We start from the raw sequence: 17,245 nt of genomic DNA on the forward strand, positions 1-17,245 counted from the left end.
ATTTAAAAAAAAAAAGAAGAAGAAGAAGAAGGAAGTAGTAGTAGACTGAACTAAACTTTTGGATAAATGGACTTAGTAGATAGCTACAGAGTGTTCCACCCCTACAACATCAGAATACATAATTCTTTTCATCTGTACACAAGATGTTCTCAAAAATAGACCACATACTAGCTCATAGAACATGCTTAAGTAAATGCAAAGGCATTGAAAGGTATATCATGCATATTATCAGACCATAGTGCAATGAAATTGGAACTCAAAGGCAAAGTAAACCACAAAAACTTGATAAACACATAGCAATTAAATAGCACCCTTCTGAACAACCAGTGGGTTACAAATGAAATTAAAGAAGAAATTAGACATTCTCTACAATTAAATAATGACAGTACAACATATGGGAATTTATGGGACTCGGTGACAATGCAACATACAGGAACTTATGCAACACAATGAAAGCAATCCTAAGAGGGAAATTTATTTTTTATTTTTTTAGGGAAGGGTCTACAGGGTGTTCAGGGTCTCACTACTAGACAGAACTTGTAGTGATTCACCTGTTTACAGCCTCCTAATAGCTGGGATTATACTAAGAAACAAATTTATAGCACTGAATACCCATATCAGAAAAACACAGCAAGTACAAATAATCAAATTAATGATGAACCTCTAACTTCTAGAAGAAAGAAAAGAAAAACGAAACAAAGAAAAAACTGGCCCTTCCAAAAGCTCATCTACAACAAAGGAAATTATAAAGTGCAGAACAGAAATTAATGCAAAGAAGATTTAGAAAACCATACAAGGAATCAGTGAATCAAAGAATTGGTTCTTTGAAAGATTAAATAAAATTGGCAAACCCTTATCCAATCTTATCAAAAGAAAAAAAAAAAAAGAGAACACTCAGATCTACACAGTTAGGAATGAAAAGGGTGAAATCACAACAGATGCTTCAGAAATCCAAAAGATCATCTACACTGCTTTGAAAACTTGTATTCTAATGAGATGGAAAATGCAGAAAAAAATGGATAGATTTATAGATATATATGAATTATGAAAGCTGAATCAAGATATAAAAATCCTGAACCAATATCAATCAAAGAAACCAAAGATATAGTTAAAAACCTACCAAGAAAGAAAAGGGCAGGCCCTGACAGATTTATTGCTGAATTGTACAAATAATTCAGAGAAAACCTAAAATCACTGCTTCTGAAACTAATGAAATTGAAAGGGAAGCAGTACTCCCAAATTCCTTCCTGGACGCAAACATTACCCTGATGTAAAAATCGTAGAAAGACTCAGTTAAGAGAACTACAGGCCAGTATCCCTAATGAACGTAGAAGGAAATATCCATAGTAAGATACTGCCAAACAGAATGCAGAAAATTATCAAGAAGATTATACACATGACCAAAGTGGGATTCATCCCAGGGATGCAGGAATGGTCCAACACTTGTAAATCAATAAATGTCATATACCATATTAGCAAAGCCAAAGACAGTCACATGATCACTTCAGTAGATGCACAAAAAGCTTTTGACAAAGTTGAGCACTCATTCATGATAAAAAAACAAAAACAACCTAGAAAAAACTGGAGTAGGTGGTCTTCATGTCAATGTGATAAAAGCCATCTATGACAGACCAACAGTCAACACTATACTAAAGGACAAAGACTGAAAGCTTTCACTCTAAACTCAAGAATAAGACAAGGATGTCTCTGTCTCTGTCTCCACTTTTATTCAGCATATTCCTGGAAACTTTAGCAAGATGACGTGATACTCTACTTAGAAGCCCTCCAAAACTCCACTAAAATACTGCTGGATTTTATAAGTAAATTTGGTACCATAGCCGGATACAGGATCAACACTCAAAAATCTGTAGCCTTTCTGTACATGAATAATAAGCTCACTAAAAGAGAAATTAGGAAATAACACCTTTCATAATAGTATCCAAAAAAAAAAAAAAAAATTAAGTACCTAAGAGTCAATGTAACAAAGTATGCAACTGATCCCTACATTGAAAACTATAGTACTTTGAAAATGGAGATTGAAACGAATATCAGAAAATGGAAAGATGTTCCTTGCTCTTTGGTAGGAAGAACCAGTATAGTGAAAAACATACTTCCAAAAGGGATAACCAACTCAAATGCAATTCTAATAAAAATTTTAATAGCACACATCACACATTAAAAAAAAAAAAAAATCCTGGCCAGTGAGATAGCTCAGCAGACTAAAATGCTTGCTTAGGCAAGCACAGAGACTATGGTTCAATTCTTGGCATCACATGCCACACTAGCTCTGCCCAGGGTGGGTTCAGCTGACCAGAGTATGGGCTTAGTGGTGCACACTTGTAATGCCAGTGCTGGGGAGGCTGAAAGCAGGAGGATCACCACAAGTCCAGGCTGCATAGTGAGACCCTGCAACAACCAGATACATTAAAAAAATAAAATTCTAAAATTCATTTGGAACCTGAAGAGCCCTACAGTAGCAAAGGCAATTCTGGGCAACAAAGGCAAAGCAGGGGCCATCATAGTTCCTGTCTTGAAATTATGGTAAAGGCTACTGTGATGAAAGCAGTATTATTTTTTTTTTAAAAGCAGCATATAACTAAAAAATATAATATGCTGCTTTGCTGTAACTTGTCTTAATCATCCAGCAGAAAGGTATAACCACGAGGTATAAAAAGTAATGCCATAATAATATGCTGAGATGTAAAAGTCTCAAGTCAATAACTTCTGACAATTGCCAGTTCTGCTGATTACTATTATGGGCTATTGGACTATATTGGGTTGTTTTGCTGAATGCAAATACCTACTATCTTTAGACTGGTTTCAAGTATGAAAAGGGCCTTAGAATAAGACTTCTCCAAATACAGCTTCTCTAACTTCAGTGGAACACCTATCTCTGAAAAAAACAAAACAAAGAACGGGAATATGTTTGGAGCCATAAAGCTAGGAAATCAATCAAATATACATAGGTGGAACTTGGCCAAGTGCCTAAAGCAAACAAACTATCTCACTCCTGAGATGAACATCCTGTCTAGTTAAGGTTAGCTATCAGTTGCTAGGCAGTGTAGTGTAATGTGTTACTAACTTCACAAAAGTGTAAATAAAGGTCAGTTTTGTTGTGAGAAAAAAAGGCGGAAGGAAATATATAAATACACACACACACACACACACAGGAGAGTTAGGATAGATATATAGCTACTTTCTCATGGTTCACTGAGAATAAGTTTGTGCTAATATTGTTTAGACAAGATATGTCTGCGTCTTGTCCGCTGAATACTATGAAGACAACAATATGCAATGTATTAATTATTGTAACTGTCCTACTAACCTGTTTTGAAACTGTTTCCTTGGTATTTTATCTTTTTTTCTCATTAAAATGAATAAAAATTATTTTTTTAAAAGCATATTATTGGGCTGGAGAGATGGCTCAGTGGTCTAAAGCACCTACTTGAAACAAGCTTAGCAAAGCACAGGGACCGCGGTTCAATCCCCCAGCACCACATGCCAGCCAGCCTCGCCCCCTGGTGGGCTGAGCTGGCCACACACACACACACACACACACACACACACACAATGTAAAAATAAATAAATAAAAGCATAGTATTGACAAAAAACAAGACCCCAAGATCAGGGGAATAGATCAGAAGATGCAGAAACAACTCCAAACATACTCAGCCACCTTATCTTTGACAAAGATGCCAAACATACTCAGCTACCTTACCTTTGACAAAGATGCCAAACACATTCACTGGAAGAAAGGCTTTTTAATAAATGGTGCTGGAGGGGCCGGGGAGATAGCTCAGTAGAGTAAGCGCTTGCCTGAGTTCAATCCCTGGTTCCGCAAATAAAATAAAATAAAATAAAATAAAACAAAATAAATGGTGCTGGAAATACTGGTTGTGCATGTGCCAAAGATTAAAATTGGACCTATATCTTTCATCATACACTAAACTAAGTTTGAAATGAATCACAGATCTAAACATTAAAACAGAAACATTAAATCTGGGCTGGGGATTTGGCTCAGTAGTGCAGTGCCTGGCTGATAAGCGTGAGATCCTGAGTTTGATTTCCAGTACCAAAAAGAGAAACATTAAATCTGCTGGAAGACAGAATAGGTAAAACTCAAAAGACATTGGTGTAGGCAAAGAACTTATGAATCAAATCTGATTACACAGGAACTATCACAAAGAATCAACAACTATCTCATTAAAAAGATTTTGCACGGTATGAGCAACCACCAACAGAGGAAAAAGACAACCCACCACGTGGGAAAAATGTTTGTCAACTGTTCCTTAGACAAAGCGCAAATAACGTCCAAGATGTACAATAGATATTGTGAAATAGAAACTTCAAAAAGAAAGAGAAACTGGGATGGAAAAATGGAGAAAAGGGGGCCAGGGAGGTGGCTCAGTTAAAGGTCTGAGTTCAATCCCCAGTTCTGGGAAAAAAAAGAAAGAAAGAAAAAAGAAAAATAAAAAAAAGAAAGAAAATAAGAAAAAAGAAAAATGGAGAAAAGAAGGGAAAGGTGCATACACACACATATAGTGTGCTATGCTTCTATTTTTTCTTAGTTCATTGAAAAGGTTTTTGCAAATATTGTTTGGACAATTAAATGCTAATATCTTGTACTCTGAATAAAGATAGCAATATGGAATTATTAACTGTTATCCTATTGTTTTAAAATTTTGTGTGGTTTTTTTTTTTTGGGGGGGTCCTCTTTAAAAAAAAAAAAGGGCTAGGGAGATAGCTCAGTGGTCCAAACGGCTGCCTGGAAAGTGCAAGGACCCGGGTTTGATCCTTGATACCATGTGCTGTGCAGCCCCAGAAGCCCTAGGTGCTCCATGCCAGCCCTGATACCAGGTGTGGTGGCTCATACCTGTAGTCCTAGCACTGGGGAGGCTGAGACAGGAGAATTGAGGATCACTGTGAGTCTGCACTGCATAGAAAGACCCTGTATCCAATTAAATAAATAAATAGGGGAAGGGGGAAAGACATGGCAAATCAGCCAGATGGTACATTTCTGTAGTCCCAGTACTCAAGAGGCTAAGGCAGGAATTGCTGTGAGTTTGAGGCTAGTCTAGGCTACAAAGTGAGTTCAAAGCCAGTTTGAACTGTTAGTAAAACTCTGTCTCAAATACAGGGGGAGAGAATGTAGAATTAAACGCCTGAGTTCAATCCTCATCACCCCCCCCCCCCCCGCCACACACACAGGGGGAAAAAAAGTAGAATCATTGACTTTGCATGGAAAGGAGAAGATAGAAAATTTTAACTAACGTGGCACAGACTGTAAACCTTTTTTTAAAATAAAAAACATTTATGATTGACTTTTCACCTGTACATATTTAATGTTTGAGGTGTATATGCACTTTTGAAATCTTTACCACTGTCAAGTTCATAACTAGTTATCTCTGAGACATTCTTTACTACCTCTATAGTTTTTTGTATATGATATATTGATAATTTAAAGTATGTATTATTCTTGTTTTTTTAAAAAATTTTATTTATTTATTTATTTGTGTGTGTGTGTGTGTGTGTGTGTGTGTGGCCAGCTCAGCCCACCAGGGAGCGGGGCTGGCTGGCATATGGTGCTGGGGGATTGAACTGCGGTCCCTGTGCTTTGTTAAGCTTGTTCTACGTAGGTACTTTAGACCACTGAGCCATCTCACCAGCCCCATGTATTATTCTTGTTTTAACTTTGCTTAAATGTTAATTAAATGATGAACTCAACTCATAGATGAACATTTTGAAGTATTTTCTGTAACTAGAATAAAAACTTAGATGAAAGAATTATTTCTTTTTTTTTTTTTCTTCTTCTTTTTTTAGCGGAACCTGGGATTGAACTCAGACTCTTATGCTTGCCAGGGAAGTGCTTATTCTACTGAGCCATCTCCCTGGCCCCGCAAATAATTATTTCAAATTAAACAAATACTATCACTATTCAGCTCATTATAATTCTTGTTCTGATGTTTCTTGTTCCTTCATTTCAGGCTTATTGGAAAGACTTATGTTGCATCTGATTTATGTTGCATCACCTTTGTTCCTTGGTTTATTATTAAGGGTGATATTATGTTTAAGAATAACATAAGCAGTGGTGGTTCATCCTGTAATTCCAGTACAGTCCTCAGGTGACTGAGGCAGGACTGTCAGTTTAAGGCTAGCTAAGACTGCCTAGCAAGACCCTATCTCAAAGCAAGAATGATATAGCCTAACTAAGTAAAGTTAATTCAGCCTGAACATAATGCAAGGATGGTTCAATATTAAGGAAATGAAAGGAGGGAGATACCATTACCATAAACAGATTCCTTCACCTCATTTTTGCATTTTATTATATTTTTTTTTACATATTTACTACATAGTATATAGTGTCTCACTACACAGATTGGACTTGTAGTGATCCTTGTGTTTTCAGCCTCTCAAGTGCTGGGATTACAGGTGCATGCCACCACACCCAGTCTCAATCACCCTCAGCATGCCAGGAGCTGGCATGTCATGCCAGGACTCAAACTCCAGACCCTGTGTCAGCCTAAGAAGGCATATTAATCTGCTGAGCTATCTGGCCGGCCCTCCTTCTCCTCATTTTTGAAAAAGAAAAGCTTTAGATAAAGCACAAAAAGGAGCCGGGGAGATGGCTCAGTGGGATAAGCGCTTGACTGGCAAATGCAAGGATCAGAGTTCAATCCCCAGTTCCGCCAAAAAAAAAAAAAAAAGAAAAGAAACTTTGTTAGATAAGCACAAAGCCTGTATATAGCAAAACATAGGTTTCTGTGGCAAGGGGAAATAGTAAAGTTGTAAATGCAGAGTGTATGATTTAACATAACTTAGAGTTGAAACTTAGTAGTTGTGGGGAACAGTCAAGTACAGTTGAAGCTCCAGGAGATGCACAAGTGACTGTGTCTGACATAAGTCTTTTTTAAAAAATTATTTATGTGTGTGTGTGTGTGTGTGTGTGTGTGGCCAGCTCAACCCACCAGGGGGCGGAGCTGGCTGGCATGTGGTGCTGGGGGATTGAACTGCGGTCCCTGTGCTTTGCTAAGCTTGTTCTAAGTAGGTGCTTTAGACCACTGAGCCATCTCACCAGCCCCATAAAGTCTTATAGTTGGAAATTAAAACACTAAAAGCCCAGCCAGGTATAGAAATGAATGCCTTCTCTTATATGTGTCTGTTATGTAGATACTTATCTGATAACTGTTCCCCCAGATTCATTGTAATAAAGCACTTTGTTAGTGTATAAATCAATTTATTTATTTATTTTTGCAGTACCAGGGATCCGATTGTGTATATGAATCTTAACATTCCTTAAAACTTTAGGCCCTCCAAATTTATTGATTTTATTTACTTTTCCCAGTGCTGGGAATTAAACTCAAAACATGCTATGCAGCTGCCCAACTACTAACGTGCATCCCCAGCCAATTCTTATTTTGAGCTTTCTAGAAAGGAAGAAAAATATCATACCAAAACTGTGTTATACTTAATTATTCAGCCTCAAAAGTGTAAGGTTAGAATAGCCTAATTTTCCAGCAAGCAACAGTAAGAATTCCTTTCTGTGGCATGGAATCTGTACTAGGTTTTTCTATCTTTATTCTTTTTGATTGTCAGCAATGGTCCTGGCAATTATACAGTATTTAATGCATGTTATAAACAAGAAAACTGAGATTTTTAAGGAATACCAAAGAACTTACTATTCAAAGGTTTTTTTTTCCTTTTCTCATGAACTCAAAAACTATTTGTAATCCTATTGTTCTACCCACAAAGCACTTCCAGGAAGTAGTTAAAAGAAATGGATCAAACTCTATTTTTTTTTTTTTTTCCCACAACCAGGGATTGAACTCAGGCCCTTGTACTTGCCAGGGAAGTGCTTATTCCACTGAGCCATCTCCCTGGCCCCTTCCAACTCTAATCTAGTTTGCTTATAAGTACTTCTTTCCACAGACTAAGGGTGTATCAACTTTCAGAAACCAGATTGAGTCAGACATATAAAGCTTTGTTTTGGGACCAGGGAGATGGCTTAGTGGAATAAGTGCTTCCCTGGCAAGTGCAAGGGCCTGAGTTCAATCCCCGGTTCCAAATAAATAAATAAATAAATAAAGCTTTGTTTTTAGCTCTGGAGTGTGTCATTTGATAGTTGATGTAACTATTCTTTTGATTAGTTGTAATGAAAATTGTTTTCACCAGATTATAACTAAGTTACTTTTCTCCTTATGGGAGAAAATATCTGACACTGAAAGGAGTAAAGGTTTATTTGATTCACAGTTCATAGAGGTTTCAATTCATAATTGACTGACTCCATGGCAGAGTGACATCAAAGAGAAACTATTTATGGGCAAAGTGGGGCAGGCACAAAACAGCAAGTCCAAGTGACCATAGCAGCTTCTTCTGCCCCTTTTATATAGGCTACCAGGCTTAAAGCAGGTGCCAAACTAATCAGTGAACTGATTTAATAATTACACACCTTTAATCCTAACATCACACAGTCCAGATCTAGACACATCTGAAAAAGCCCTCACCTATAACCGCATGAGGCTTTGAGGGGGATATCAAATTATAACAATAACCATTGCCAAGAATCAACTCCCACTTAACTAGCAATGTCATATGTTATATTTTCAGTGAGGCAGAGCCTGGGTGTCCAAAAGTTACTTAACAGAAGCTTTCAGGCAATTAAGGATATTGTTCCAGGGGATTCCCATTATGGAAGTGCTGAATCTCTGGTAATCTTTACTACTTCTGAGGCTTCATTTCAGTTCTTTTGTAGTTTTCCACTCCTAAATAGAAGCTGTTGGGCTATCTGACCAGTCGTTAGCCTGGGGGACATCCGAACTCTGAACTAAACTTTTCAAATACTGCAGGACATAGAACTAAGTAGAGACCTAGAATTAGTAAACTTGGGGCCAGGGAGATGGCTCAGTGGAATAAGCGCTTCCCTGGCAAACCACAAGGGCCTGAGTTCAATCCCCGGTTCTGAAAAAAAAAAAAAAAAAATTAGTAAACTGGCATGCTTGGTGATGGTGGGAGAACTGAAAGTTAGAAATAGGTTATGTCCCCAGTGTTTTATGTTTTTTTTTTTTACATTTATTTATTTATTTAGTGTGTATGTGTGTGTGTGTGGCCAGCTCAGCCCACCAGGAGGCGGGGCTGGCTGGCATGTGGTGCTGGGGGATTGAACCGTGGTCCTTTTGCTTTGCCAAGCTTGTTCCAAGTAGGTGCTTTAGACCACTGAGCCATCTCGCCAGCCCCTGTTTTATGTTTTGAGACAAGGTCTTACTACATTATGCAGCCTGGGTTTATTCAGTTGTGTCAACTTCCCAGAGTGCTAGAAATTCATGTATGCTTACTGTACCCAATTGATAAGCTTGCTCAATATTTGAGAAATATGTTCAAAAGTAGAAAAATGTTTCTAGCATAACTAAGTAATGTAATGTGAATTTTAAAAAAAATTTAAAGTTGAAATTAATTTGATGGTTACCTTACTAATTGAAAGATGAGACTGGGCTCATGTATCTTTGCATTGAGCAAATTTATTTTTACTTAACAGAATATAGTAAAAATAGCAAAAATTAAGGCTCACATAGCACCACCTGCCTGGCAGTTGTTGGGTCCTGAGTTCAATTCCTGCTACCAAAAAAGTAAGATAACAATAATTAACAGCCTTCTAAAATTTTAGTATTTTGCATTCTGAAAGAGTAACAGCTGTTGTTTGGGGAGGGTTAGACCAAAAGAAATGGTTACATGAACAAAATATAGAGTATCTACATTAGTCTTCACTATTTCCTAATACTTCAAAAATATTTTTCTTGATGATACAATTAATAGGGTTGTGGCTTATATTATCATGTACTATCTTCCAAAAATGTATGATCTCATATTAATTGTACATGTTTCTTTTTTTGCCATCATTTTTTTATACTAGGGGTTGAACCCAGGACCATTGTACTGAGCTCTATCCTCAGCCCCTTTTTAATTTGTTTTGTTTTGTGAGACAAGGATTCACGGCTATGCAGGCTGGCCTTTAACTTACTGTGTGACCTCGGGATGACCTCAAACTTGTGGCAATTCTTCTGCCTTGGCCTCACTTTAATTTTTTTTTTTTTTTTTTTTTTTTTTTTTTGCTCCTTGAATGCCTTCAGGGCACTTTTGCATGGCTGGAGTGTTGTGGGGATCGAACTACAGCAAACTGAGGCTGCCAGCATTGTGGAAGCAGCCACATAAAGAACTGAGCTAGGGTTGGGCCCCCTAAATATTTATTTTTTTTTTTATTTATTACATTTATTTATTGTGTGTGTGTGTGGCCAGCTCAGCCCACTAGGGGGCGGGGCTGGCTGGCATGTGGTGCTGGGGATCGAACTGTGGTCCCTGTGCTTTGCCAAGCTTGTTTCAAGTAGGTGCTTTAGACCACTGAGCCATCTCTCCAGCCCCTCACTTTAATTTGATACAAGGTCTTTCTGGACTGGCAGAATAGCTCAGTGGACAAAGCGCCTGCTTTGGTAAGCATAAGGACCAGGGTTAGATCCCCAGTCCTGCATGCCATGCCAGCCCTAACCCCAGGGCGCACTGAGCTGGCAACAGAGTCTAGGCATGATGGTTCATGCCTGTAATCCCAGTGCTGAGGAAACTGAAAACAGGAGGATCACCATGAGTCCAATCTGCATAGTGAGACTCTGTACTAAATACACAAATGAAAAAAAATAAACAAGGTCTTGCTAAATGGCCAAAAGCTATATGCCCCATACTATACTATAGGTTTTGTGGTTGGTTGGCTGCTTGCTTGCTTACTTGTCGTATAGGTGGATTCTTTTTTTTTATTTGGCGGAACCAGGATTAAACTCAGGCCCTTGCGCTTGCCAGGGAAATACTTATTCTACTGAGCCATCTCCCCGGCCCCTAGGTGGATTCTTTTTTAGCTCTTTTTCATATCACATAAAGTTATGTGAATTTGTAAGATTAACTGAATAGTATGGCCTAGAAGTAGTAAGTACAACCTGCTTATACCTGTACTACTACTATATTATGCTTTAGTAAAACTTAATAATGTAATTATTAAGTAATTACATTAATGTAATTTAAACTTTTTTGTTTGGATAAAATACACATAATATAAAACATTAATTTATAACATTTACTATATTAACTCTTTGAAGTTTGTGGTTTAGTGGTAATAGGTGCATTCATGTTGTACTTTGAGAACATGCTGATTTAAATTAATGTGATTTGCTGTTGGTTCCTTGTGTGCTGAGCATGGGGAATTCAGGGAAGTAGACAAGACCTCTGTTACTCCAAAGTTGGCACCACTCAAGCATACAAATACTTGCAGTAATAAGTGTATGCAGAAATATCACAGGATAGTCTAGTAGTGGGAGTGGAGAGCAACTGTTGACATCTGATGGGTGAGGAGTCAGCTGTGAAGTATTGAGAAAGCCAATTCTAAGGAAAAGCTACAGCCTGAGCCAACGGACTAAAGTAGGAATTTTCTTGGTGTACATGAGAAGTACCATGTCAGCATGGTTTATGCCATAGTGAAGGTAGGACCAGTAAGGTCATGGGCTAAATGAACAGTTCTTAGATTCCTTGATTTCAGGATCCTTTTTCACTTTTTTTTTTTCCCCTCAAGATAGGATTCCACTGTGCAGTTTAGATGGACCTTGAACCCACTTTATAGCCAAGCTGGCCTTGAACCCCCAGTGATCCTCCTGCCTCAGCCTCTTGAGTGCTGGGATTACAGGTGTGAGCCACCATACTTTGCCTTCTTAAACATTGTTGAGATAAAAGAACATTTCTCATGGAATAGAGGTACACACATTTCCCTATGTGACATTTTTAAAAATTTACAGTATTAACATAAAATGCACTGCAAACCACCAAAAGTATCAAGATCCAACTTACAGAATGGGGGAACAATTGCCAATGTCTTTGCCTGTTTTTTAGATAAAGGACTGATATCTATTTTTTTAATTTTATTGAGAAACAAATAGCAATAAGTTTCAAAACAGATTAGTAGGACAGTTTCAATAATTAATACATTGCATGTTGTTGTGTTTGTAGCAGTACAAGATGCTGACATGATATCCTGTCCAAACACTCTTTTTTTTAAAAAAATTTTTTTATTTGTGTGTGTGTGTGTGTGTGTGTGTGTGTGTGTGTGTGGCCAGCTCAGCCCACCAGGGGGCGGGGCTGGCTGGTTTGCTGGGGGATTGAACCATGGTCCCTGTGCTTTTTTGCTAAGCTTGTTCTAAGTAGGTGCTTTAGACCACTGAGCCATCTCACCAGCCCCTGTCCAAACACTCTTAGTACAAATCTTCTCATTGAATTAAGACAAAGTAGCTATCCTAACCATATCTATCCTATTTTGTATATACAGATACAAAATGGTCCATTTATAGCTCCTTTCTTTTTATTTAGTTTTGTCAGAGATGGGGAAAGGTTGTGTGTACAGTTGCCTTGTTTGTTTTTGGTCTTTTTTGATTTTACTGTACTTTTTGGTTGAATTGTTTTTTAGGGGAGGTTTTGGTTTTTTGTTGTTGTTGTTTTTTTTTGGTGCCAAGGACCAAACCCAGGGCTTCCAGTTTACTGAGAAAGCCATTCTACCACTGAGCCACATACCCAGCCCCCAATATCTAGATTATAAATAACTCAAAAAATTAGGCCCTCCCCTCAGATTTAAAGACCCAATTAATAAATGGGCATCTGAAATGAATAGATACTTCTCAGATGGTCAGTAAATCCATGGAGGGGCCAGGGAGATAGCTCTTAGAATAAGCGCTTGCCTGGTAAACGAAAGGGTCTGAGCTCAGTCCCCAATTCTGCCAAAAAATAAATCCATGGAAAATGTTCAACATCACTGGTCATTGAAGATATGCAAATTAAAAGCATTGAGGCTCCATTTCCTGAAAGTATGATTTATTATGAAGAAATCAACTGAAAACAATTGCATAGCTCAGCAGATTAAAGCACCTGCAAGCAGGCTCAGGCTGGGGTTTCCATCCCCTGGCCTGCTGTGCCAGCCCCACCCCTGGGGCACAGAAAAGACAGTTGAGACTAGATGGGGTGGCTGGTGCCTGTAATCCTAGCTCTTGGGAGGCTGTAAACAGGCGGATCATTATGAGTCCAATCTAGTACTGAGACCCTGAACACCCTGTAGACCCTTCCCTGAAACACAAAACATAAAAAGTTTGGTTTTTTGTAAGCTATAGAATTCCATTGGCATTTAAATACTAAACTACAACTAAAGTTATATATTATTTATTTATTTTTGTATTTAGAGCAGGGTCTATAGGGTCTCGCTGCGTAGATCAGACTCATAGTTATCCTCCTGTTTACAGTCTCCCAAATGCTGGCATTACAGGTTTGCACCACCACACCCAGTCTCTTATCATGTCTCAGCATGCCCCGGGGGCGGAGCTGGCACAGCAGGCCTGGGATCAAACTCCTCACCCCTGGGTCTGCCTAAGCAGGTGCTTTCATCAGCTGAGCTCTTTGGCTGGCCCTTAAATTTAGATATTTAAATCAGGTGTTCGACTGCCACGTGAAGAATGAATTGGAAAGGGCAAATCAAAAGCAGAAAAGGCAGTCTAGTTGAAGATAACAGTGGTTAAAGTTCTACCAGAGAAAATTGAAGTGATTAACATTGTGATATGTGGTATGTCAGAGTGGGACTGTTAAGATTTACTAAAAGATTCTGTGTTCCAGAGACATCGTAGCACAAGTGCATCTGCTGGACTAAAATGACCCAGGTTTGAATCTTAGAAAGGCTATTCCTTAGTGGTGTGAGAAAGTGATAGCATTTCTCCCTGCTGGGAGGGAGGAAGGAAGAAAAGAAAAGAGGGCAGAGAAAGAGAGGAGGAGTTATATTTGACTAAGAGTAGGGATAGCTTGTTTCTTGCAGTTTCAGATTCTCTTTTGGCTGTGTACATTTGGCCAAGACAGTAATGCTTTATAATACAGTATTAAGATATTGAGATTCACGGATCTGTGGGGGTAGCCTCCATGAGAACTCAGGATATGAATCAAATGTCATGTTAGTCTTTCTGTTCATGTGAGAAATATTAATTTGGTTGAGACTTGAAACAGATGGTGTGCAGTTGGAGTAGACAACTATATTATTCCAAATAAACATTTGCTGGAGTTAGGAAGCTACAATCCATGTTTCATTTTTCCCTATTTACATTGTTAGACCAATTGTGTTGCTACTGCTTTTAACTTGCATTAAGGTGATCAACAAGGATTTGACATTGACGGGCCTATTATAGCATATCTTTAAATATTAAAATCACCAACATTGCAAGATAACCCATTAGTTTCAGCATGTAGTGGAATAATGGTTGTTAATGCATTTCTAGTGGATAGCTGTCTAATAATACCTTATACTTACACTTTTAATGGTCTAGTATAGCGTTTTCTTTTTTTTTGTATTTAGTACAGGGTTTACAGGGTCTCACTACAGATTGGATTTATAGTGATCCTCCTGTTTTCAGCCTCCCAAGCGCTGGGATTACAAGTGTGCGCATGTGCCACCACACCAAATTTCAGTCACCTTCTCAGCACACCCCATTGGCAGGGCCAGCACAGCACATCGGGGATTGAACCTCGGTCCCAACGTCTGCCTAAGCAGGCACTTTAATCTGCTAAGATATCTGGCCAGCCCTCAGAATGGTATATAGCATTCTGATCCACTATTTTTATTTGCCTTTCAACAACTCCAGGCTGGAGAGATAGCTCAGCAGTATAAGCACCTTCCTTGCAAGCACAGTGCCTCAACTTTGATCACAGTACTGCAAAACAAACAAACAACAACAACAACAACAACAAAATACCTCCAAGGACCAGGGAGATGGCTCAATAGAATAAGTGCTTCTCTGGCAAGCGCAAAGGCCTGAGTTCAATCCCTGGTTGTAGGGGTGGAGGAGGGGCCTCCATTATCTCCACTTTGTAGATGAGGAAAGCAAGGCCCTGAAGTAACTTGTCCAAGATTCTGCAATAGCTAATAAATTAGCAAAAAAAAATTAGGATCCAGTCACACCTTCCCATTTCAGACCCAGTCTTCTTTTTTCCACAGAAGCTTCCTTTGACTCTTTAAGAAAAGAGTCAAACTATCCTTTTCAATTTTACTGCAAAAGAGCCTTTCATATTTACTGTCACTGTTTCAGCTAAGTGATTTTAAACTGAGAAACAAAAAAATTTTTGTTACTCTTTTATTTACTCTAAGATGCTCTAGGCATTGCTACTCAATTATGTTCTGGCATAATATTTATATGCCATCTCTTACAGGTTTCTGTTTCCTTTGTTACAAATAATATATTCTCATTTTCTTTGTACTTTTTTGGTGGGTGTCTTTTTGAGACAGGGTCTCACTATGCAGTTCAGGCTGGTCTTGAGCTCACTTTATCTATTTATTTTTGTGGTACCAGGGGTTGAACGCAGGACCTTGCACTTGCCAGGCAAGCGCTTATTCTACTGAGCTCTCTCTCAGGCCCTTCTTTTTTATTTTTAGTATTTTAGAGAAGGGTCTACAGGGTGTTCAGGGTCTCACTCCTAGATTGGACTCATAGTGATCTGTCTGTTTACAGTTTCCCCAGAGCTGGGATTACAGGTGTGTGCCACCATACTCAGTCTCATTTGCTGTCTCAGCCTGCCCTGGGGGCGGGGCAGCATGGCAGGCCTGCCCAGGGATCAAACCCCGGCCCCTGCGCCTGCTTGCAGCCGCTATAATTTGCTGTTGAGCTCTCTTTCTAGCCCAGGCTGGTCTTGAATTAACAATAACCCTCCTGCCTCAGCCTCTTGGTTGCTGGGATTACAGGCACATGCCACCATGCCTGGCTAAAATAACTTTTTGCAGAACAGGGGATTGAACTCAGGCCCTTGCGCTTACCAGGGAAGCTCTTATTCCACTGAGCCATCTCCCTGGCCCCTAAAATAACTTCGTAAAGATAAATGTATATTAGCTTTTTAAAAAAACAAAAGAGAGAGATTAGTAGGGCCTGTCTTTTAACTCAGTGGCACAACCTCTGCCTGGCAAGTGTGAGGTCCTGAGTTTGATGCCCAGTACCCTTCCTCCACAAAAAAAGAGATATTAGTCTTTTCATGTGAACCAAGACCTGATTTTAATCTAATTTCTCTCTGGAATTTTGTTTTCTTTTTTTTAAAAGAAGGTGGCCTCACCTGCAGTTCAGGCTGACCTTGAACTCAGTTTGTAGCATAGGCTGGCCTGAAACTCACAACTATCCTCCTTCTGCCTCAGCTTTCCTAGTGCTTGGATTACAGGTGTGCCACCACACCTAGCTTGTGGCCCTTTAATGTTCTTTCACAGCTGCTTATTATGAATTAGCGCATGGGTGAAACAGCCTGTATGTAGTTTAGAATCAGTTCTACTTTTCTTTTTTTTTTTTTTTTTTTTGGTGGGACCGAGGATTGAACTCAGGGCCTTCTACTTGCTAGGCAAGCGCTTATTCTACTGAGCCATCTCCCCGGCCCTCATTTTTTCTTAACAATATATGTCATAGGTGACATTTGTATGTCTGATGTTAGAGATGCTGACTCCACCTTTTTTTCTAGTGCAGTTGGTATATATATATATATATATATATATATATATATTTTTTTTTTTATTTGTGTGTGTGTGTGTGTGTGTGTGTGTGTGTGTGTGGCCAGCTCAGCCCACCAGGGGGCGCAGCTGGCTGGCATGCGGTGCTGGGGGATCGAACCGTGGTCCCTGTTCTTTGCCAAGCTTGTTCCAAGTAGGTGCTTTAGACCACTGAGCCATCTCTCCAGCCCCTATATATATATATTTAATACTTCATTTTAATTTTTTATCTACAACTTATGACTATTTCTGTGTCATGCAATTGAAGCCTCCTGTGTTGTTTTGTTTTGTTAAAGCCTGCTGGTTTAGATCATATATTAGCTCTTTTTCTGTACAAATTTTGCTCATTTGTAAGAAGCTCAGAAAGGATGTATTTGAGGTAATCCTAGTTTATACCCTGGTTTCTTCTTTTCCCAAAACCATTACTTTCAGTTCACACCATCCTCCTACTTCCCTTAATGTAATTATTAGGATTCACAGAGCAGTCCACACTGGATGGCTTATGACAAGAGGAATTAATTCGGGATAAAACAGTTCTCACTTAAGGAGATCAGAAGTCCAAACTCAAGATCAAGGTATCATCGGGGCTGGTGAGATGGCTCAGTGGTCTAAAGCACCTACTTAGAACAAGCTAAGCAAAGCACAGGGACCGCAGTTCAATCCCCCAGCACCACATGC

General features: G+C 38.9%; 1 protein-coding gene across 3 annotated transcripts in view; it reads left to right on the top strand.

Moving 5' to 3' along the window:
- Positions 1 to 17,245, top strand: part of Cbfa2t2 (CBFA2/RUNX1 translocation partner 2) — a 178,909-nt gene that overhangs the window by 100,158 nt on the left and 61,506 nt on the right. The window contains exon 2 of one of the 3 annotated variants that reach the window (XM_023714911.1): positions 17,039 to 17,142. The exons of the other annotated variants lie outside the window; for them this stretch is intronic. The gene's annotated coding sequence lies outside the window, so the exon portion shown is untranslated. The remainder of the gene's footprint in view (positions 1 to 17,038; positions 17,143 to 17,245) is intronic. 3 annotated transcript variants of the gene reach the window in all.

The sequence above is a fragment of the Octodon degus genome, unplaced genomic scaffold (genome assembly GCF_000260255.1).
Source record: "Octodon degus isolate 3935 unplaced genomic scaffold, OctDeg1.0 scaffold00037, whole genome shotgun sequence".
NCBI classification, from domain to species: Eukaryota; Metazoa; Chordata; class Mammalia; order Rodentia; family Octodontidae; genus Octodon; species Octodon degus.